Source organism: Mandrillus leucophaeus, unplaced genomic scaffold (genome assembly GCF_000951045.1).
Source record: "Mandrillus leucophaeus isolate KB7577 unplaced genomic scaffold, Mleu.le_1.0 Scaffold262, whole genome shotgun sequence".
In the NCBI taxonomy this organism is placed as follows: domain Eukaryota; kingdom Metazoa; phylum Chordata; class Mammalia; order Primates; family Cercopithecidae; genus Mandrillus; species Mandrillus leucophaeus.
The window spans coordinates 762,146-784,594 of NW_012102721.1; the positions used below are offsets into that span (position 1 = coordinate 762,146).

At 45.9% G+C, this 22,449-nt stretch overlaps 1 long non-coding RNA gene across 1 annotated transcript; it reads right to left on the reverse strand.

Moving 5' to 3' along the window:
• Positions 1–159: 159 nt before the first annotated feature.
• LOC105542561 lies at positions 160–19,756 on the reverse strand. Its single transcript, XR_001006492.1, has 6 exons — positions 19,575–19,756; positions 7,346–7,402; positions 6,999–7,069; positions 6,464–6,515; positions 5,760–5,827; positions 160–905 (listed from the first exon to the last, which is right to left on the reverse strand). It is a non-coding gene; the product is annotated as an uncharacterized LOC105542561 (long non-coding RNA).
• Between the last annotated feature and the right edge of the window lie 2,693 nt (positions 19,757–22,449).

The window sequence follows — 22,449 nt, forward strand, 5'->3', positions numbered from 1 at the left end:
CTGGATTTTCCATATGGCCAACTCAAGTACACATATTGCTTTACCAAGTGATGTTCTTCTTTGTCTGCAATTACCACCGTGATTACATTTCTCCTCATTAGCCTAGATGGGAGGGTGCAGGGAAAGATGGTTGGATCAGGACATCTAGTTTCCATACTGCAAACTGAATTTGCTTGGTGGCTCTGGTCAAGTCCATTGACCCATCTGTGCCTCCTCTTGTGGCCCTTGTTCAGATATGCAGTGATTCCATGATTAATTTTCAGTGCTGGTCTCAAGCATGTAGCTGCCATTTGGTGCAAAGCATTAGCATATCTTTATAATTGCTAATGAGGGAAAGAAAATTCCAGAAAAGCTCTTTGGAGGAATCTAAGAATAACACTATGAGCTAAGCATTCTGTCCAAACAAATTTCATTAAAAGAAAACCAAATTATTATCCTTTTGCAAAATAATAACAATAATGGCCTTAACTAACATTTGCCAGGTTCTAAATACGTATCTTGCAGTGTCTAAATATTTTACACATTGTTTTTGTTGCCCCTGTTCACCCCATTGGTGAGGGAGGCATTCCACACTAGAATTATGAGGATGACATTACACTCGACGCTTAGCAGATGTGACTGACAGCAGTTACTATTCACAAACACTCTCAGCTTCAGAGAGGTGAACACAGCATGGGATGCCGGCCACACAGGGGTTGCCCTCAGGAGCAGGGTGAACAGGCAGGGGCTGTGGGTGGCAAGCTTTGTAGCAACAAGAGGGTGAAGTGCCCCCGGTTCCTGCAGGAGAATCTGATGGGCTTTGAACAATTCCGAGCCTAGCAGGAAACTGACACCCACTACTCAGGTATAAGTAGGAGCTGTGCCTGGTCCACTTGATAAGGTGGGTTGCTTGACAGGAACCTTATCTGCAAGAGTAGAATGGAGAGAGGCTCTTGTGAGTAGGTCAGTAGAGGCCCTGCTGATTTGACCAGATTTGAAGGCAGCACACTATACCAAGCCTTAATTTCAGCCTTTACATGACACACACATATTGTTTCATCATTGCAACACTCCTATGAAATACCATTACGCCTTTTTACAGATCATGAAATTGAGGCTTAAATGAGGCTAAGCAAATTGCCCAGTGTTTCCTAGCTGGCAAGTGGCTGAGCTGGTATTCAAAGCCAGGTTTGTTAGTCTCAGAGTCTGACACCATAAGCGACTGTGAACAGGTAGATGTAACAACCCATCTTAGACATGAATCAAGAAAAAAGAAGGACAAGGGGGGAACACCCTACCCCAGATAACCAGAGAGCTCAAGTTAAACACACGCAGTCCTTTGTTCTGTCCACCATTTGACCTTCTGAGTCCCATGCTACCTTCTGCAAGGCAACTGGGTTCATAAAGCCATCTCAGTGACCACTAACAGCAGCAGCTCTGCCTCACACTTTAATCAGTGGTCTCTGAAGTGTTTACAAGCCCAACTCCTCGGGACACACTTTTGATTTTACACCCTGGGGGACGAGAAACAGTCCAAGCAGATCAACCAGCTTCCAGGTGCTTCAAATTCCCAAGGCCAGGGATGGCACCAATCAGTCATCCTTTTGCATGTGGATGTTGGGTATATCAAAGAGACTTGACGGTCTAGAATAAATTCTTCTACACTGAAAAGAGGCTTTAGATCTCTTTCAGTCCAAATCCCTCATTATGCGGTTAAAGAAAGTGAAGTGGCCTCCCCAAGGTCACAAAGTTGGTTAGGGCAGAACCTGCTTGCATCCCTTCCCTAAACCCTTTCCCAACTCCCTCCTCCCGTGCACACCTCCCACTCTCAAGTAGAAGAAGGGAGAAACTCTCTTCCTCAGCACCCTTTGCAGTTAGGCTGACCATGTGACCTGTTCCAGGCTTTGTGCCAAGAGGGAATCTGCCAGGGGGAGTCTGGGAGTGGTGTTTCTTCCCGGATAGAAAGAAAGCATGGAGAAAGAGCTCTCTTACCATTCTCTCCAAACTCTACCTTCTATTAGAGCCAGTGGAGGACCTGAGGCTTGAAACCAGAGGTGTCTTTTAGCCATGAGGGAAAGTTCAGAGATGCAGACATAGCAACTCAGCCTCAGGTGTGTGCTAAATCAGTCCCCAAACTGCCCTTCCTGACTCTTCATTTCAGTAACAATTAATCCAAGTTTAAACCACTGTTAGTCATGTTTTCTCTTCTTTGCCGCCAAACACCCTCCTCTGAGCAGCAGTCACTAGAGTCAGGCAGTAGGTGAAGACCCAGCAGTGTCACCCACTAGCGATGAGACCCAGGGCAAGGAACTTTTCTCTGTCTCAGTTTCATTTTTTGGAAATGGGCATATATTTTTACAGAGGTGCTGTAAAGTAGTGCTTCCCAGCCTTTTTGGAACCAGGGACTGGTTTCGTGGAAGACAATTTTCCCACAGACCAGGGGTGTGGGGGTGGGGGATGGTTTCAGGATGACTCAAGTGCATTACTTTTATTGTGTACTTTATTTCTATTATTACATTGTAATATATAATGAAATAATTATACAACTCACCAAAATGTAGAATCAGTGGGAGCCCTGAGCTTGTTTTCCTGCAACTAATCAGTCACATCTAGGGGTGATGGGAGACAGTGACAGATCACAAGGCATAAGATTCTCATTAGCAGCATGTAAACTAGATCCCTTGCATGTACAGTTCTAGAGTTTGCTATGAGAATCTAATGCTGCCACTGATTTGACAGGAGGTGGAGCTCAGGCAGTAATGTGAGCAAGGGGGTGGGGGGTGACTATAAATAGAGATAAAGCTTCCCTCGCTCACCCATCACTCAGCTCCTCCTGTGTGGCCCAGTTACTAAGAGTCCAGGACTGGTACTCACCTGTGACCTGGCATGGGGGAGTGGTTGGGGACCCTTGCTGTAAAGCTTAAAATCTTTATAAAGAGTGTATAATATTTTCTAGCTCACAATTGACTGTTAGCTAGGATTATTTCGTTGTTCTCTCAGCCTACCTTCACAGAGGCTCTCCAACACAGAGCTCCTCAAAACTTTTGACGATACAGATGAATTACCCAGCAATCCTGTTTAAATTCAATTTTTGATTTAAAAAGTCTGCCTTGGGACTAAGACTGCATTTATAAGATCTTTTAGGGTATGTCTGTGCTGCTGGTGCTCAGATCAGACTTTGAGAAGCAAGACTGTGGGACCCTCTGGGTCTGTTTCCTGCTAGTTCAGCCTTCTAGCTGGTGGATCTGCACTAATAGCATGTCCCGACCTTCTCACTATACTCACGGTAGTTCGTTCCTACAGTCAGACTGTCCTTGCATCCAGCAGCATCTTCATCAAATTCCAATTCCTGGGCTGAGCCCAGGACTTGGTGACTCAGACCCTGCTTCTCCAGGTCTAAGGGTTGTCATTGTCAATCACAATGTCACCCTCAATGGCCCATGGTCTAGCCTAGTCACAGGGAGCTGGATGTACAGTAAGACAGGTATATGGAAGAAATCTGGGGCTTTTTGAGGATTTCATTCAAAGCAGGATGCAACGGTTCATATACTTCAAAACTGGAGCCACTTGGGGACCAGGATGATGTATGTTATGATAACCCCCAGAACTAGAATCCATGAATTTCCTTGATCCAGCACTGTGCTCCAACCCTGGGACAGGCTTAAAGTTTGTCCTGACCCAGTTCATCTCATCTGCCTGCCTGCACTTCTGTCAGCTGCCTGTGCCAGGTGTCTCATTCCCCTCCTTCCACCTGTGAAGAAGCTCAAAACCTGCAAGCTCTACTTCCTTCCAAGGCCAGTCTTGCCTTCACATACTCCTTCCCCTTCTTCTCCCTGTACTCTCTCCACTGGCTCTCCCCACACTCCTGCTCCCCAGTCCTGTGCTTTGCTCTCCATCCTGCTGAAGTTCACCTTCATTCCTTCCAGATTGTGCCCTCAATTCCTCTCAGTCCATTTTGTGTTGCATGACTACCATAGACTAGGTAATTCATAAAGAAAATATATTTATAAATTTATTCTCACAGCTCTGAAGTCTGGGAAGTCCAGTGTCAAGGTGCTGGCCTCTGGTGAGGGCCTTCATGCTGTGTCATCCCCAGGCAGAGGACAAGAGAGCAAAAGAGAGCAGGAGATGGCCAAACTTGCTTTTATAACAAGCCCACTCTCATGATAACAAACCTACTCCTGCAATAATGACACTATTCTATTCATGATGGTGAAATCTTCATGGCTTAATCACTTCTTAATGGTCCCACCTCTTAATACCATCACAATGGCCATTAAATTTTAACACAAGTTTTGGAAGTGCTGTGTTTTGATTAATTTTCCCCTCCAAAAAGTATGTTGAAAAGTCTCAATGTAGCAGTATTAATAGGTGGGGCCTTTAAGAGGTGAGTGAGTCATGAGGGCTCTGCCTTCATAAGAATATTAATCCATACATGGATTAATGGACTATCACAGGAATGAGTCTGCTTAAAAGCCAGCATGGCTCTCATTTTCACACCCTTGCCATGTGATGTCTTGAGCCATATTGAGATTCTCCAGAGAGTCCCCACCAGCAAGAAGGCCCTCACCAGATGTGGCCACTCGACCTTGGATTTCCTCAGAGCTGTAAGAAATGAATTTATTTTCTTTATAAATTATCCAGTCTCAGTTATTCAATTTTAGCAACAGAAAACAGAGTAAGGCAGGAGGGGACATTCAAACCACAGCATTCCAACCACAGCCACCCAAACTAATGTTTTTCTGGCATACAAAATGCATTCATTCTATCTTGATGCCCCAAAAGTCTTAACTCATTTCAGCATCAACTCAAAAGTCCAAAGCCCAAAGTCCCATCTGAACTAGAAATAGGGGGGACTCAAGGCATGATTCATCATGAGGCAAATTCCTCTCCAGCTATAACATGGGAAATTAACAAGTTACATGCTTCCAAAATAAAATGCTGGGACACACATAAAGTAGACATTCCCATTCCAAAAGGGCAGAATAGGCAAGAAGAAAGAGATAACTGGTCCCAGGTATTAATAAATCTAAAACCCAACAGAGAGAACAACCCGAAGCTCCAGAATAATCTGCTTTGACTCCATGTCCTGGGCACTCTGGGGCAGGAGTTGGGCTCCCAGGAACTCAGGCATCCTTGCTCCTATGGTTTTGCTGAGTTCAGTCTACCTAGCAGGTCTCATGGGTTGGAGTGTGGCACCAGCAGCTCTCCCAGGTTAATATTTCAAACTGGCAGCTCTACAGTTCTGGGGTATCAGAAGTGACCCTGGCTCCACTAGGCACTGCACAGCCCCTGCAGCAGATCCAACTCCACATTTCAACTCAGCATTGCCCAGATAGAGCTCTCTGTGATGGCTCTGCCTCCATGACAAGTCTTTGCCTGGGCCCCCAGGTTGACTGTGACAGCCTTTAAAATCTAGGTGGAGGTCACTGTGCCCCACAGCCCTTGCATTCTACATGCCTGCAGAATTAACACCATGTAGATGCTGCCAATGTCTACAGCTTGTACCTTTTGGAGCAGTTGATTGAGCCACAACTGGGGCCACTTGAACCACAGCTGGAGCAGCAGAGAATCGCTATACCAGGATGTAAAAACAGAGATCCAAGGTGGTCCTGGACAGGGAGCCCTTACAGGGCATCCAGGCCCATCCCCCAAAATCATTCTGTCCTCTGAGAGCTCTGAATCTGTGATTGAGGGCAGCTTTGAAGATCTCTGAAATGCCTTTGGGGTCATTCTTCCACTGTCTTGATGACCCCTTCCATCTGTACAGGTCTCCTTACCCAACGGTTTGTTGACCACACCCTTGGTTTCCTCATGTGAACACATTTTCATTCTTTAAATGGTCAGGCTGAATATTTAAAAAAATTTTCTGTTCTGCTTTTGTTTTAAATTATAAATTTCATCTTTAAGTCATTTTTTCCCCCTTGGATCTTACTATATGCAGTTAAAAGTAGCTGCACAACTCCTCCAATATTTTGCTTAGAAGTTTCTTCTGCTAGATATTCTAGTCAAACACTCTTAAATTCCACCTTCTATAAATCCCTCGGGCATGGACACAATTTGACCAAGTTCCTTGCCATTTCATAACAAGGATGCTCTTTACTCCAGTGTCCAAAAAGATATCCTGTTTTTCCACCTGAGACCTCATCAGAATGACCTTTACTGTCAGCATTTCTATCAACATTCTGACCATGGCCACTCAAGTAATCTGTAAGAAGTTTCATACTCTCCCTACAGCTCTCCTCTTCTTCTGAGACCTCTCCAGAATTGTCTTACTACTCTGTTTATAGAAATCTAGGCTTTTTCTAGCCTACTCTTCCAAATTTTTTCAACCTTTATCGATTACCCAGTTCCAAAGCTACTTTCACATTTTCAGGTATTTGTTACAATAACAGCCTCAATTCTCAGTACCAACTTTCTATCCATTTTGTGTTTCTATAAACACAGGTTGGGTAATTTATAAAGACAAGAAATGTATGCTCACTGTTCTGAAGACTAGGAAGTCCAATATCAAGATGCTGGCATCTGGTAAGGGCCTTTGTGGTATATCATCCCATGGCAGAAGGTGGAAGGCAAGACAGCACGAGAGAGCAAGAGAGCAAGAGGGGGCCAAACTCACTAGTATAAGCAGCCTACTCTCATGATAACTAACCCACTCCTGCAATAACAACATTTTTCAATTCTTGAGGGTGGTACCCACGTGGCCTCATCACCTCTAAATACTGTCACCCTGGCAATTAAATTTTAACATGAATTTTGGAGGGGACATTCAAACCATAGCACTCTCCAATCCTCTCTTAGCATCTTCTATAAGCCTCTAGTTTGCAATATGCCAAATGCCACTACGGCCCCTTGTTTGAAACATGTTTGTCTCCCTAGTCACTGAGCTTTCTGAAGGCAGCAACAGCCTTTCATCCTGGTCCTCTTTCTGGCTGGACCCTTCCCCTGGCCCTACCCCAACCTAACATGCCTTCCAGGCACCTGTGTCACTCTGGAGGTCGAAGAGCACAGGCACTTACCTGTGTGATGCGTTTTTCCATCTTTGTTTCATTGCCTTCATCAACCTTCTGATCCAGGTAGCCAGAAGCTGCTGTATGATCAAGTAAGAAAATAAAATCTCAGAATTATTAATCACTTCTACTGTGCTGGACACCCTGATAAGAAATTTATGTATGCCCATTTAATTACAACTATTATCGCTATTGGATTTCTATCATCTCCACTTTACAGATGCGGAAATGGAAGCTGAGGGCAGGTAATAGGAATATTGCCTGAGGTTGCACAGCCAGGAAGAGAAGCAGTGGAGCCAGGAGCCCAGCCTCTGTTAACTTCTAGCAAAACGGCTCAAGGAAATATAGGCACAAACCTGATTCTTGGCTGGCTTCTTTCCACTGGTGGAAAGCTGGTGGAAAAGTGGAGGGTCCTGTCTAAAAGAGAGTAGATTAGTTAAATCACTGAGTTTTGTTTCCTCCCACCAAACTATGAGTTGTTATTGCAAGATCCCTGAGTCAATGCCAATCTTTTACCGTCCTGGGAGCTTAAATACACTTGGCAAGCAACACCAAGTTATACGGTTTCCAATACTTAGAGGTATCTGTGAATGCAGATCTTAATGCAGTATATTCTTCTGGGGCTGCATTTTCTGTCTGAAACTGAGAATGTATTTTAGATGATGTGGTTAGCATAGAGCATGCTTCATCTCAGGACTCAGCTAGGATAAAAACAAGGCAGGCACATTGGCCAGTGTCAAGTGTGAAGGCCCAATTTAGGCCCTTACTGTGTTGAAGGCTGCTGGGCAGATGCCAGGACAGACACAGAGGCCAGGCTCCAGTACAGCCTCAGGGGAAGTCCATGCCAGGGTGTACTTGATCTGGTCTCCCACATAACATAAATGATCCTGGAGATGAAGGTCCTGCCAAGAGACCTCCAGGTGACTCCAGGAGTCTTTGAGGCTGTGAATCTTTGCACCATACTTTAAACTAAATTTCTACAGAGCCCCAAATGCCTGTCGCCTCCTCAGCTCCTTTTGTAAAGGAACATTGGTAAACCATGGACCATTAAGAGTAGACAAAGTTTTGCCAAGTCCTTGGTGCTATGTAGGGAAGAGCTTCTCAGAATGTTCTACTGGGTCCCTCTAGCTGCAGAGGAGGGCAAATGAGCACCGGGGGTCTGGAGGGATAGCCCGAAGCAGCCCCATAACTTGCATGGAATGTTTTTGAAGTCTTGTATTTATCTTAATAATTCATGAGAATTTTACATTTCCTTCCATGCTATACCCATATCTATTTTATATTAAATGTAGCATTAATAATTGCCCGAAACCTGAAAAAAATGGTGCCCCAGAAAGCTGCACCCACAGTTCTCCTGTAGCCACCCTGAGGGGACATATGTCCCAGTTCGAAAGCACAGATGTACGGCGTTAATCTCACTGGTTATTCCAGAACCTTCTCTTGCCCACACTTAGAAAAACCACAGGCAGCCAGAGGCTTGAACCTAAGTAACATGCACACAAGTTCAGACCCAACAAAGGGAAGAATTTCCAGGAGATATTTGCGCACAGACTCAAGAAGCCTTTTAGAAAATGAACAAGCAAAATACCTCACCATAAGGCAGGGACTCCTAATATTTTGGATTCTCTGAACACTGATGTAGTGTACAGAGATCCTCCCCAGAAAACAAACAAACAAACAAACAAAAAAAACATTTCTTAGGTCTGTGTGTTCTTTAGAGATTTCCAGAGACCCGAGGCCATCCGTGGACCCCTAAGAATATAAAGATTCCCACTGAGATCTTTTGTGCAAAGGCCCTTTGTAGAGGGCATGCGTTTTCTTTAAATGTTTTGAGCCAGCGTCTAAACATTGAGAAAGTTCACACTGATGTCTGGATCCTGGAGACTTGACAGCTTCGGACCTGCACGATCTCATGGCTCCATGGAGGGGAGGAGCAGCCGCTGCCCCTGCAGCTGGGATTCCTCGTCCCCTCTGCCACACCACCCCCGTTCCTCCTTCACAGAACCCGCCAGCCCCTGTGGCACCTTAACTGGTGACTCTTGTCATGCCATTAGGCCATCGTCGGGGACATCAGGCCCTGACAGTGGACAAGAGCCATCTGGAGTCCATGCTGGTCATCACCTGCCCCAGCTGACCTTCCACCCAGACCTGCTGCTGGGCTGGGGTTGGAGAGAAGCTGGGTCAAAGAAGTGGAAAAATCTGCAGATACATCCAGTACTGGCAGCATTGGTTGTAGGGAAGGAGTTCAATCCCCTATACGGGGAGGATTCTCCCCACTCCACTTGGAATGGAGCCATGAGGGTGAGTGGAGGGTCAGAGCCTGCCGCAGTCATGGGGCAGAAACAGCTTCCCGTACAACATCGGCACCCTCTCTTGGGACGGTGCTGGCTGCAGCAACAAATTAACACAAATAGGCTGACTTAAAACAACAGAAATGTATTCTCTCACAGTTCTGGAGGCCAGCAATCTGAAGTCAAAGTGTCCACAGGGCCATGGCACCCTCTGGAGACTCAAGAGGAGAATCTATCATTTGCCTCCTCCAGCTTCTGGTCTCTCCAGGCATCCATTGGCTTGTGGCTGTGCCACTCCAATCCCTTCTTTATGTCTGTGTTTTCTCTTCTGAAGACTCCTGTCATTGGATTTGAGGCCCACCTAATCAATCCAGGATGATCTCATCTGGAGATCCTTCCCTTAATTATGTCTGAAAAGATGTTTTTTTCCAAATGAAGTCACATTCACAGGTACTGGGGATTAGGACTTGGACGTATCTTTTGGGGGTCACCATTCAACCCACTACCCAGCTTCTTCTCAGCCATTGGCATATGTCATAGGCAACAGCAGCCCCTAATAACAAGGGTCAGTCATGGAGGTGGCTTTGCCAGTGTTCATGGTAAAAAGTGCCCTCCATGAGCAAGACCTGACTGTGGAGGAGAATACAGAACCACATCACAACTTACTTACTCGGATGCCCTTGGTAATGAGCACAACAGCCCAACTGGAGGTCACCAAGAGATCTCTGGGAGGGATGGAGGCACATTAAAGAGGTCCTGGAAGAGTGAGTAGGGGCTGAGCCTGATTTTTTTAAACATACTGTGACCTATTTGCACCCTAAGGCTGCTGAGGCCTGGGGAAGTGCTTAATTTGCACAACTGCACCCTCATGAGAGTTCTGGTCTCATCCGAGTCCACCTGCCCATGCCCCAAATCCACACCAGTGCGTTCCTCTCTCATGCTCTGCCAACCAGCATGGGGTGAGCCATCCAACACCCGCTGAGCACTTCCTGTGTGAAGTTCCCATACTGGGGCACCCCTCTCCCTAGAGCTCTAGATGGAGAGACAGAGAGGCATCCTCCAATCACCTAGGAAAAGTCAGTTAGGTGTGGATGTCAGATGTTTTCATCGTCCTATTCCTGTCCCTTATTTATAAAGTGAGTGGGCTCTGTGCTCACTGTCCCCCAGTGGGATGCAGTAGAAATAAAAGCAGAAACTGCCTGGCTTTGGTCTTCTGAAAGTCTAAGCCCCTGGGGGATTTCAGAGAATCTACTGAGCTGAAAAAATAAAAGGGCTTAGGGGTATGTATTAGCCTGTTATCACACTGCTATAAAGAACTATCTGAAACTGGGTAATTGATGAAGCAAAGAGGTTTAATTGACTCACAGTTCTGCAGACTTCACAGGAAGCATGACTGGGAGGCCTCAAGAAACTTACAATCATGGCAGAAGGGGAAGGGGAAGCAAGCACATCTAACCACAGTGGAGCAGGAGAGAGAGAGAGACAAGGGGAAAGTGCACACACTTTTAAATGATCAGCTCTCATGAGAACTCACTATCACGAGAACAACAAAAGGGGAAGTCCACCCCCCATGATCCAATCACCTCCCACCAGGCCCCTCTCTCAACACTGGGGATTACAATTCAACGTGAGATTTGGATGGGGACACAGAGCCAAACCAGATCAGAGTAGAAACAAAAAATACTGGACCCATAAACAGACGGAACATTTCCCCAGATCAGGCAATTTTCCCCAGGTCAGGGAGATACTCTGTTGGGGTGTGGGGAGGAGACTGGGATAGGTCAGCAAGATCCCAGGAAAGGGGCAGCTGCCTGGTCCTCTTAAGTACTTGAGAAAGGTATCTTCACCCCAAATGGAGCTTTGAACCTCAGGCCTGATTGCCCCGAGGGCCAGCCAATGGACTGTAATGTATATGGACTGATGATGAGGCCCAATGAGGACCAGAGGATCCACTCCTGCCCCCACCCCTCTCAGCAGTTCCACAACCTACATATGTCCCTGAGACCATGATCTGGTCATAGATTAGGGAGAGTGCCTCTGTTTGCTAGGGCTGCCCCGACAATCCACAGACTGTTGACAGGTGGCTTCAACAACAGACTTTTTTTGTAGCAGTTCTAGAGGTCAGAAATCCAAGATCAAGGTGGCACTGGGCTATTTCTGAGGCCTCTCTCCTTGGCTTGTGGACGGCTGTCTTCTGCCTGTGTCTTCACATGGGCTTGTGGATGGCTGTCTTCTGCCTGTGTCTTCACACGGTCTTCCCTCTGTGCCTGTCTGTGTCCTCGTATCCTCATTACAACACTTATCATATGGATTTAGGGCCCACTCTAATGATCTCATGGTAACTGAATTGCATCTTTAGTGGTCCTGTCTCTAAATACCATCACACTCTGAGGTACTGCAAGTTAGAACTTCAACAGAAGAATTTTAGGAGGTCATAGTTCAGCCCTTTACAAAGAGGAACTTTCAGAAAATGATCCAGCTTGGTGAAGAAATTGTTCTTTTGAAATAAAATTTAAGTCAATAAAAAACACAGATTTTTCTTTTGTATACACCTCGGGACGTGGACTGATTCATGTCTACTGGCCCCCACAGGTGCCTTTTCCCCAGGCAGGAAGGTACAGATCCTGGGTGGGGCACAGTTGTGTGTGTGTGTGTGTGTGTTTAAAGAAAATCTCCAGGTGATTCTCAGTCCCTCCCACAGAGGCCCACTGCTGTGCCAAGTGGGCACAGGGCAAATCCCAAATCTCTTGCTCAGTTATAAGACAAATAGTCACTAGGTGCCTTCTATAGGCGAAGCATTGTGCAAGGCACCTGGAAGAAAATTAAAGTATGTGGCCTGCCCTTACCTGTTATGTACAGCAAGGCGTTCGGTCAAAGCAAAGAGAGCCCAAAGGCATTCCCATGCTTGGTGCTCCAGACCTCCTTGTGCACTCACATGCCCGCGCTCTTTACTCTCATCCAGGTTCTTTCTCCGTCCCTAGATCTGCTAAGAAGTGTACTATGGATGGGTCAATTTTTTACAAAGAAGAGTGGGAACTTCCTCCCCTCAAGGGAAATAAGTGTCCTGTGGTGGCAAGGAATAAGGGGAGTGAGGAATAGGACTTTGTGGTAAATGCTTTAACTTGGATATAAGAGCTAAGTCTGGCATGGCTGCAATTGAATGGATACTATTGTCCCAACTTTGCAGAAGACTCTGTATATCCTAGTTTGGGATCCCCCAAAAGTGGACCTTGAGACAAAGATTTTCTATGCAAGCAGTTTCTTAGGCAGGGATCCAAGAAGCACGGTGAGGAAGAGGGGAAGAGGGGCTGGGAAGGGGAAGGGATCAGTACAGGACACCTAGTGAGTGGGCTACTGCTGCAGGCACATGGGGCTCAGTCCTACTGGGGACTCTGAAGCCTAGGGCCATGAGCTCAAGTAAGCATGCACTGGAATAAGGAGAATCCCCAGATCTTGTAAGATTGTTGTCCACAGAGTCTGAATTGACATTGTTAGCTGGGGACATACGGAAGCCAGGTAATACGTGGAGTCCTGGCCCATGTCTAGCGTACAGTGGATTTGTCTGACTCATAGACCACTGAGTGGTTGTTTTCCTAATTACTCAACAGAGAATTGGAATGAAAATGCTTGGTGGTTGTCAGAAGTCTCACATTGGAACCTTGACCTGTAGCAGAGGAGTTTTAATACTGGGGAAAGCCAAATAGAAATCCAATCCCTGTCCTTGGCCAAAATAATTTTTAAAAAAGCAAAATGCATTCCCAGAAGAACAATGGAGCTTAGTGGTACCACCAGAAATTTGAAGAAGGCAGGGGTGGTATCACTGCTATATCCCAATTTAATCTGTTAGGGAGGCAGGAGCCCAGGTGAGCCAATGCGACACCATTTTAAAATCAATTCCATCTTAAAACTGGCAAGGCACATTCCTTGCCAGTCACGACCCGTGGTCCTGAGATGTTTACAGCTAAGGAAGCAGCTCAGTGATGCTACAAGGACACACTCCTACAACAACGAAAAGTCCAGATGTCCCAATACTCATATATGTTTTCAAGATAATTATAGTTACACTTTGATGTACTTACACACTAAAATGTCAAGGATAGTTTTCTTTAAATCAATAGAATAATTTTGTCATGCTGTCAGCCCACCCGTATGTGGGCACAACTTAGTTTAGTCTCTACATAGACAAAACCCCTATATAAAAAATTAAACTTAAAATAAAGATGATACATTCCTCTGCTTGCTTCCTGAGAACACCCTACTCTGTAATGGAGTAGTTTCTAATAAACTTGCTTCTTTCACTGTGCTCTGTGACTTGTCTTGAATTCCTTCCTGCATGACATACAAGAGTCCTCTTTTGGGATCTAGATTGGGACCCCATTTTCCAGCAACAAATCCATCAGTATGGCCACTACAGAAATCAGAGGGGCATGGAGATGACAACGGACTATCACATACTCAAGCAAGTAGTAGCCTCCATTGTAGCAACTGTGCCGTACATGGCAAAGAGAGATTAACACAGCCTTTAGACTATGGTGTACACAGGAGTGCTGCCCTTGACCTGGAAATGTGTACTCTGCCCTCTGTGTCAGCAAAAAAGACCAGAAGTAGTTCCCCTTCATGTGGGACTGATGTAGATTTCTCCTGCGGCCTCTTTCCTTGGCTTGCAGACAACCACGTTTTCATTGTTTCCTCACTTGGTCTTCCTTCGTGTGCACAGATCCCTGGTGCATCGCCCCCTTCTTATAAGAACGTCAGTCATACTGGATTAGTGTGCTACTCTTATAACCTCATTTAATCTTAATTACCTCTTTAAAGGCCCTATCTTCAAGTACAATCATATTGGAGGTTAAGGCTTCAACCCCTGAATTTGAAAGGGGAGGGACAAAATTTAGTCCATAAGAGGCACCATGTCACAGATAGAATGACTCAGCCAGTTATGATCAGCCACCTCAATTCTGGCACAAGGAACTCACAGAGTAGCCAAGGTGACAGAGAAGGAGGTTGAGGTTGTGCCTGGACCCAACAGCAGGGGCTCCCTCTCATCAAGGCTGATCTAGCTACGGCTGCTGCTGCACGTCCAACCCATCAGCACCAGAGACCAACAGTGACACAGAGACCTGCCTAGCCCAAGTGTGTGCCCCCTCCCAGGGGACGAGTGTCACCAGTGACTGGCTTCTGCATGGGTATTTAGGTTCAGCCCCTTTTCTTCATTCTGGAATAACTCTGATGGATCATTCCAGTTATGCAGCTCCTGTGGAAGCAACTGAGGTCTCAGTCATAGCGCCATCACAGGTCAGCTTCTCTCTCTGCCCACTTCTGCCAGCCTCACTTCCTTACATGTGTATCTCCCAAGAACACTCCCCAGTAAACCTTGGCACCCAGCTCTCAGAGTCTGCTTCCAAAGCACCTATGATAGGACAGTAACCTTTCTAAAACTGATCTGAGAGTGGGCCTGCTTTCAGAACAGTCCTTTCCCCACTGTAGAACAATGGTGCCCCTCACCTACTTTAAATATTTCTGTGGCTCATTAACCTAGTTGAAATACACACCTGGCGTTCTACAGAAGGAATCGAAGTATTGTCTCAAAAGACTATCTTCATGATTAATCAAGGTCCATTGAGCCATGGGACCTCCAAACTTTCCCTTACTGAGAGATACTTCTGCTAATGGTGAAGCTTGGTATTAAAAATAATGTTTAGACCTGTTTTGTGACATTCTGAATGTAGAACAGCCAAAGCCATTTAGATTAGTGTCATTTGTCCTCATAAATGTGAATAGAATGCTTTGTGGGACTACCAAATTCTTTAAGACACATTATATAAAATGGGCAGATAATCTGAAGAGATTTCTTTTAGAGTTGGTGTGTTTCATTCAATAAACCTGTTTTATCAAATCACATAATATTTATTTAATTGTCACCAATCATTCTTTTATTTCATCATATAGAATATTGCATATGTGTCTTATTTTTTAACCAAGAAATGAACTTTCTAAAACTTATGAAAACATTTAGATGTTAGCTTATAAAAATACACAGCGATAGATAGACTTTTTCCTTATTCTCTTAAGGTGTATGTGGAAAATAAAGTACAAAGATCAATGGAAAAACTAATACCTTCCTGCCTGCCCATGTTTTCAGGCAATTAATAAATAAGAGAAAAGAGGAAGCAAAGAGACAACAAAAATATATAATGACATCTCTTCACATGGGGTGGGGGAGAAGCACCACCTCCCCTCCAACAGAGTACCCACACCTTCCAGATTACCTGGGTAGATCTCAAATTCCAATACTCTGATCTGCCATCCTCAGAAGATCACGTAGGACTGTCAGATACCTTGTCTGTTTGGGGAAAGGGTATGAAACACAGAGTCCCAATAATCACACACCCTCTTACCCAGCCTACAATGGCTTCAGAGCTCAGAGGCTGCGGTGCCCTTGGCTTCCTGACCAGGTGCTCCTGGTTGGCCTTCCCCCAGCACTTCCCAGCAGACCTGGTTCCTGGCAGTGACGCCTTTGCTTTTCTTCCAGGTCTATTTTTGCCCAGAGTCGCCAATTCCCCACCACAAGTCTTCGTTCTTTTCCCCCAAGGACCTTCATTGGTTTTCCCTAAAGGGGTTTTCCCCTGCCCAATCCTGGTGCCTTTGAGTCACAGCCAGCATCCTTGCCAGGGGGCCACCAGCCCACTCTGCTAGCTGACCAACAATCCTGTTTTTGGGTCTAAGGAAAAGTGCCTCATGTGATCATCAGAGCTTGAGCCAGAGGACATATACGGGCAGGGCTTAGACCAAGGGCCAAAGGCAACAGGCCCCAAGTGAGGGCAGAGATGGGAAGTCATCGGTAGTCACTGCTGCTCCAGGCACCCACCTGGGAGGGCCTGCATTGCCCCATGAGTGACCCAGTAGTCCCATTCCTCTGGATATAGCAAAATTAAGAACCTTAGCCTTGAAGAGGTCAGGAGGCTTAAAGGGACATTTCCGAAGTTGGGGTCTTTGCACTTGAAGTTATGCAAGTAGTTGAGCATTAGATGTCTTACTCTTAAACCTTGTATGTTCTCCACCAAAAGGTTTGAAGCCTGGTAAAACTCTCGAAAAAATGCACATCATTGTGGTAGCCATGTCTTCAATTAGCCCCTATCCATAGAGCAACATTTTAGCTCAGTGACTGCAAAGACACCCTCTCTTCTTATTTTATCCCTAATGCTTAGGTTGCTGCTGGCACCTAAGAAGTATTAAATAAATATTGATGGCATGAATGATCATTCTGACTTGAAAGGGCATTTATTGAACGTTTTACTCCATCACACACAGTAAGCCCTTGATTTTTATTTCTTCCGCTCTAATTTCTCAGAGCTTGCAAAGATTTCCTTGCAGGGCATCATTGCCACCTGAGTAAGAAAGGAAGGCTGCCCTCACCCCACTCACCTGTTCTCCTTTTGATCGTATACTCTCGTGTTCTCCAGTGCATCAAAGTGGTGACCTTCTTCTAATCACAGACAAGTACAATAGGATTGGAAAGTGTCATGTTTTGGCAGATGAACCTGTTTCTATAAGGATCCTGAAAAGACCAAGGTATATTTATTACCCTCAGTTTCTTTCCCTGACTTGCTCTTCACTCTCTGATGGCCCAGCCTTGGCATATCTCCAAGAGCAGCTGTTGGCAGGTCTTTTGCCCCAGGAAAAAAATTTCAGCTCCGTTACTCAAGTTGTGCCTAAAGATGTTGGTCATTAGCCACTTCACTCTCTCTCACCTGCTTGTGAAATATGGGTTGGATTCCTTCCGACATGTTACATCCCCAGTTGAACTCCTAACGCAAATAGGAATCTATGGAGAGATTTGACCCAGGAGTTTATGACCTGGCTAGGAGGGAAAACCTTCTCCACAAACATCTTCTCTAATTGTTTTGTATCTTTCCCATCTCAACATTCCCACTTCCTAAAGACTCTCATGAAATAGAAGCACAATTTTTGATTGAGCATCCAGTCTGTCTACTCTCTGGATCCCTTGTTACCAATATACTTATAATCCCATTTATAACTAAGGAGTTTAGTTATAAACTAAACTCCTGCATTTCCTCAGGAGGTGTTGGCCTCACAAATGTCCCGCAAACAAGGAAAGTAGATCTTCCAGGAATGGCAGGAATCACGCATGAGAAGACTGAAGGGTCAGCTCTTTAATTGGACCATCTCAATCGTTTGGGCTGTTAAACAATCTTTTTGCTCAGTCTTTCCCACCTTATAGTAATTAAATAGTTCCTCCCACATCCTCAACAAAGTCAGACACAGCAGCTTCACTGGGGGAAAAAGACCACTCTTGACTTGGGTGAGAAATGTTCTTCCCCACCCATGAGGAAGGCCCAGCAGCGAATCCTCCCACTGCTGAGATTAGAGCAGTTATTTCTGCTAACACTGCCATCCCGTCTCTCTCCAGAACACCTTCTCTGTTATCAAGTTGAGCAAAGCCAGGAAAAAGTAAGCCGGTCAAGTGTTTACTTGGTTGGTGAGTGTTGATAAAATGTTGGCCTCTGTGTGGTTCTGGACGAGACATGCACCCTCCGACCCAGCCAGCCTCGGGCTACAGTGAGAACCAAGGAGCAGGTGATAGCTCTTAAACAATACCCAGTCCCAGGTTTTCAGCCCAGTGTTTGCTCACTTATCCCAGATGCTTGACTCACGAGGGACCGTGTTTATACTGGGTCTGTCCCAGGGTCACTTTGGTTGAGTGGTATTCATTGGTGCGGGTCCTACAGCAAGAGACCAGGTCCTGATGCCAAGAGAGATTAGGAGTTTGCTAACGGGAAAGAAGAGGAAGAAACAAAAAGAGTGGCTCCAAGTCACGTAAGTTGCCAGGTTGCTGAGCTGACTTGAGCTTGTTTCTACTTGCGGAAAACTGAAATCAATCTCTGGTCCGGTTGAAATAATCTTCAGACTGTTTGAAAACCATAGTTGGTGGCACGGATTTACAGACGTCTCAGCAGATTGGAGTGCAGGAGAGCAGAGAGTAAGTGGGTTAAGATATGAGCCAGCTTAAAACTTCACTCAGTGGAAACTGGAGCCCCGTCTTTCCAGAGAGGCAAAAAATGAAAAAGAATAATTGTGATGATGATTGTGATGATGATGATACGTTAAATAAACCTTCTTGGAGCTTTCTGCTGACTTCTTCTGCTGGTGCCTGCACTTTCTGCCTCCCTGGAGGTTCCAACAAACATTCTGACTCTAAAAGGAAACCCTCTGACTCCAAAAGGATAGCCAATTATCTCAAGTTTTACAGCATGAATAATCTACTTGGACAATAAGAGGACTCCAGATATTTGCACAAAAATTAAACCACCACACAGAAGGGTATTATCCCTCTGCCTGGCCTCCTTCTCCCTAAAAGCCTGAACAGTGAACAGACTTGAGTGTTGAACGATCCCTGTTTCCTCCTTCTCCACCATGAGTGGGTACCAAGGTCTCAGGCATGGATGGGACCAGCCTCTCCATGTCCTCTCAGTTTGAGGAGGGAGATGCTATCTGTTGTGCCTCCCTCGATAGGAGAAATCAAGCATGCACTGAAACCCTTGACAAAGAAAAAGTTGCTGAAAAGAAGCAAGGTCTGTGGGACATGGGTCCTACTGCTGCTGGACATTTTGCAAAGATAAATATTACATAGTCACTCAGTTTGGTAGGAACTTTGCTCACAAGAATAGGAACTGGAGGGGTTGGAAAACAAAAACTCCAATGGAAAAGGCTAAATTCCTTTTATCTTCATTCTTTATTGTTAACTACTTAAACCACATAATCCCCTTAGTGTCAGGTATCCCAGGCCAAGAATCCTATATACCCGGGCACATCACCACCCCCGCACCATCAGGCCACATAATACTAGAGACTCATTCAGATAAAACTCTTTCCAGACTGATTAATTGGTGATCGAATAAGTGGGGGAAGGGATAGGGGAAAGGGCAGAATCAGTAAATGAGAAGAGAATTCAGGAAGCCAAAATTAGCATGGCAGGTACAATGGCACCTGCCCAGATCCCCTCACGATGAAGGACAGATGGCCGCAGCTGCCAGAAGGTGTATTATCCCCTTCAGCAGATGGCTGCAGTTGCACAGAGATGCCTGACTAGGCCATCCCGCAACGGACAGATCCAGGCAGGTGTATAAAGGTAGCACTGGGTCATTTTAACCCAATGCTGAACAATGCCGCTAAGCCTTTTTACCTCCTGAGCTTCCTTGGCGTCCGCTGAGGCTGTCTCCTCTGCATCACTGCCCTCTTTTTGCAAGTTAACAAACAAGGAGAGTAATGACTCTACCTGACATGTGAGTCATCGTGAGGATTTCTTATGACTGTGGATGCAAATGTGCATGGGAGATGGTAACATCCCATCTGCTAGTGACATTTCCGTCTTCTCCAGCCAAAGCTTGGAAAGACAGCAGGACCTTGAAAACAGCAGCCAGAAAGGCAGCCGCTTCCACCCTGACCTTCAATCCCTAGGTTGAGGAAGTCCTTGCAGGGAGGAGTTAGCTGCTAGAAGTCATGGGAGAGGGGAGGGTACTATTTCATGAAACTCTCATGCCATAGATCATATTGAGCACCTACCACCTATGTGTTAAACTCCAGGCCAGTGCACACACATAGGGAGACGGAAATTAACTAACAAGTCCTGCAAACAAATAAAAACCTCCCACAGGGACATGAGCCAAGTAACAGGAGTTACAGAAGGCCTCCCTGAGGAAGTCACACTTGAACTGAGAACTGAATGACAAGAAGGACGTATGTCGACAAAGAAGGGAGAGAAGGTGATTGCAATCTGAGATGAATGAGTCCCAAGAAGTCCTGGTGGTGAGGGGAGCAGAGAGCAGAAGGCCTGGAACACGAGGGTGAAGCCAGGAGAAGTTGGGAGGCAAGAGGTGAAAAGGGGCTGGGGAGAGGATGAGGGCCACGTTGAGCAAGTCCTGGCAGGTCAAAGACTATTCGCTTTATCCTGAATACAGTGGGGAGTTGTGGAAGGGCCTTAAGCAGCAGGCAGATGGTTATACTGGCTGCAGAGGGAAGGATGGATGGCAGGGAGATCAGAGTGGGTAGCATTAATGACCATGATCTTTGGTTGATTTACTACGTGCTTGGCAGAGTTCTAAGTGTTTAAATGAAGCACAGGCACCCAATAAAATAGGTACCATTGGCCAGGTGCAGTGGATCACGCATGTAATCCCAGTACTTTGGGAGGCCAAGGTGGGTGGATCGCCTGAGGTCAGGAGTTCGAGACCAGCCTGGCCAATATGGTGAAACCCTGTCTCTACTAAAAATACAAAAATTAGCCAGGCATGGTGGTGGGTGCCTGTAATCCCAGCTACTCAGGAGGCATAGGCAGGAGAATCACTTGAACCCAGGAGGCAGAGGTTGCAGTGAGTCGAGATCGTGCCATTGCACTCCAGCCTGGGTGCAGAGTGGGACTCCGTCTCAAAAAATAAAAGGTACTATTATGATTCCCATTTTAAAGATGAAGACATGAAAATACACAGAGAATAAACAAACAAGATGCCAAACAAGCTATCTGGCTGCAAAGCCACACACGTAACTACACAATACTACATGGTGGGTAGACCAGATGGACGGCTATTTCAGTGATCCAAATTTGAGTGACAGCAATGGAATTGGAAAGAAGTGGATGGATTTTCAAGCATGTAGGAGATCAAAAGAAAAGACATAACTCAATTACACTTTGGCCACAGGGATGTGGGGAGATGGTCTCTGGGAGAGTGATGGGGTGGCAGTGGGAGACACTCACTGAGATATAGGGGTCCAGAAGAAAACCAGGGTTGCAGTATCAGGACAGGGGCAGGAGGTCGGGGACAGCATGAGTCCACTGGGACCTGCAGAGATCTGAGATGTCCTGGTGACATATTTAGTAGTGTCATATTCTTTTAAGGAGACCTGGTTTTATTCTCCTACAAGATTCTGGCTCTTTCTAGTTGACTACGATCCATCTGGAATAGTTATCTGTTTAATATAATCTGGCTTCTGTGCACACAGGGAAAGGAGCCACCGTCTCCCTTAAAATCCCCTTCCAGAAGCAAGAGCATCCTTGCCCTTCCTCAGCCCAGCACATCATCATGCAAAATCATGGGAAGCAGGACAGTCCCTGCTATGCAAGAGGAGGAGAGTTGAGCATGAGGGCTGGTTCAGAGCAGAGATTTCTGAGTCTGACTCCAAGCCCTACCATTTATGAGTTGTGAGATTATGTCTTTGCCCAATTTATTAATCTGTCTAAACCTCAGTTTTTCTATCTATAAAATATGGTTCTTCAGAGGCTGCAATGAGATGATATACCTAAGATAAAGCCCAGAGCCTGACAGGCAGTAGCCAAGCGAAGGTAGCAGTTATCATCCCTATCTCAGTGCATGAGCACTCTTGGACTGTTGTTTGTTTCACAGCTCGAGTCTCTGGAACTGGAGGAATCCCTTCCAGTTACCTCCTGTTCTCGCTTTTCGGATGCCGGGAGCCTCTCTTGCCAGAACAGCGGTCATGAGCCATGAGGGCAGTTTCTACACATCTTCCTAAACAGGATGGCTCAGCTCATGATCTGGAAGATGTTTTGCCACTGTTCAGCCACAAGAATGCTTGTCATTTGCTCCCTTGCTTGTAAAGGAAGTCCCATCTATGGCGTTTGCTTAGTGAGAGCAGCAGTTCAGAGGATAAGGAAAGAAGTTTATTTGAAGAGAGTCTCAGAAAGTGAAAGGCAATTGTTTTACACAGATGATGGATGAAGCGACTTCTTTGCAATAAGCCCTTATCTTTCCTTAAAGCTTGTTCTAAGGGGGAAAGGCTATCACCTGGCCTACTGTGATTCTTGGAGTCTCCTCTGGCAAAAGAGGTGGCAGCTGTGGCTTGACTCCATCTCGTTTTCTTTGCTGAGGCCTCCAGAAAGTCAACCTGCCTCCGAAGGGGCAGGTCCCATGGGTTGCGGCCCCTCGTGGGATGGTTACAGGCAGGCAACTGAGTCACACATTTTGTTGCTTCCCAGAACACTGGAGACTTCTCACCTTGAGGGTGGGAGAGGTCTGACAGTTGGAAGGAAAGAGGGATTCCTAGATACTGCAGGTCTTGGTGGGAAAAATGTCTTTGTTTATGAATCCTTGGGGAGCACAGTCATGAGTGACGTGGGGGAGGATTTCCTGGGGAATGGA